Source organism: Palaemon carinicauda, chromosome 36, assembly GCF_036898095.1.
Source record: "Palaemon carinicauda isolate YSFRI2023 chromosome 36, ASM3689809v2, whole genome shotgun sequence".
NCBI classification, from domain to species: domain Eukaryota; kingdom Metazoa; phylum Arthropoda; class Malacostraca; order Decapoda; family Palaemonidae; genus Palaemon; species Palaemon carinicauda.
Genome location: NC_090760.1, coordinates 23,774,553 through 23,776,785, shown reverse-complemented (window position 1 = coordinate 23,776,785; position 2,233 = coordinate 23,774,553).

Here is a 2,233-nt window from a genome sequence, read left to right as displayed (position 1 = left end):
AGCATCGCCTCCAGACAGATGCCCAATATTTGGCACGCTAGCAGTGCCTTTCTTTTTTTTTTAATGCATTGACACAAGGTGGTAGCTACCAATACTCAGACTCCTCTTTCTTAGCACAAAACAGACTGCACCTCTGATCATTGACACTAGTTGGCTCAGCCTTGGCATATACAGGTGGCAAACAAATACTGTACTTGAAGTTTGTGATGCAGTTCTTGTGTAATATCTCACTCCTTGTCTACGTCTCCAAGTGCATCTTTATATCATTGATGTGCTGTCATCAATTTCTGAGAAGCCACTTTGCCACGTCCTGTAACTTATGGAATCACATACTGGCATTGCATGAAGACCAATAAGAGCTTCACAGTTTTGACCCCCAAGTCCAATAGCAACCTTTTGTATGTCCACATACTTAATGCATACTGCAGTGCCACTCTTTTGGTACATTGGACATGCAATAACTTAGCTGAAAGCAGTACACAAAATAAGAACACCTATATCATCTGCAATGATTTTAAGTGACTGGGCCCCATTCAATGCTGCACGATGGGCATGGAGGTGAAGCCAGGTATCTGGTTTCTATTGAGTGGACTCTAACTCCTCCACTTTTGTAGAGCCAGCAGATGTTAATTTGAAACATGTTTCTTTGCATGTGACAAACATCTCCTTGCCAACAAATCTAGAATTATTTTTGGGTTTCCTCCATACATCAGCTATGACTTTGATGAGACTATCTTTGTTGAAAGAACATGAAAGAAACTTTCTCCATTGTTTCACACTATGTCTAGGGGCAATGTTTCTGAACTATGTACTAGTTGATCCATTTCTACTCCGCCTTAGCATTTCAGAGTCCTTGATTGACTTCTTCCTGTAGACATCAAATACAACATCAATTCTCATGCTGTCTAAACCCTCTATCATGACAACTGGCGGGTGAATATCTGCGATCTCTGCAAAACGTTTTATGGTTCCCATTAACTTTATGAACAAGTGCCATTCTATCAATAAAACATGCTACATTCTCAGGAATGTTTACAGCTGATGGTATATTTTTGCAGCTCTTTTGCCTGTCCTGCATTACAAGTTTTGCATAGTAAGTCATCGGGATTTACCAATGCCCACGGAACTGGCCCGAGGGGATCTGCAAGTACTTCCTTCATATCAAGGTTTCTGCTTTGAGCAATTATGATAATATGAGCAAACAGATTCCGATCTGCTTTCAGGATGACTTCCTTTGGGCCACTCTTGTATGCTCACTTCTTCTTTGTCAGGTTACTGAAGGGTTTGTGACTGCTTTTGCAGAGGATCATGGAACTGCTTCACTGGAGTATCTTGTAGTCTTTGCTCTCAGAACTTCTGATAGGCCTCCTGACCTTGTGAATATGCATCCAGCCGGTCATTATAAACATCTGGAGGAGCAACACGTCCTGTTGATATACACACAAGTTCTTGTTCTCCAGGCTTGAATGGGTTTACCCAAGTGTTGGCTAGTAAATTCACAAGACTTTTGACAGCATTTCCCTCCTTAAAAATTCTGCTTTTTTGTATGTCCTTGTGTTTCATATCAGTGTTGGAAAGATCAAGCATGTCCGTAAATATTCTCAGGTATGAGGAACAGTATTCTGCTGTTAGTACCGTCTAAGTGCACCTAGTTTAAGATTAGATATTAAATAAGGCAGTAATATATTTAAATATGACTGCCAAAACAAGACGTTCTGTGTAAACATATCACTATTGATATAGCCCTCCTCCAAAACATTCGATTCCACACAGTAACTCGTGCACATCAGCTGGGCGTGATTGTGCAAATCTATATGCAGGTATGTACAAGTGGCCACTGGCCATTGTTACAAAATGGCTGTCGTCTGTTATTTCTATATGCTCAAACTATCAAATTTACTTCATGAATATAACATGATAATATATTGCACAACTGGGAATGTTATGAAAGAATATCTATACAGATCAACCACTATAATGACAAATATTCGTATTTCTGGCCGCCATATTGCATAATGGTTGCCATACATTGCTCCTATTAGCATGAAAGTATTTCTATTATTATTTTTGGCCTCAAAAACAAGGATCTAGACACCAAGATTGATAAGCTATGCCAAAATATGGACATACTGGATGCCATATGTAAATTTACGCAGCGATTTTGAAAAAAAAAAAAAGGCTGCTATGATGTTTACCTACACAGCTGGAATTGCTATGAACCATTTTTTTACTT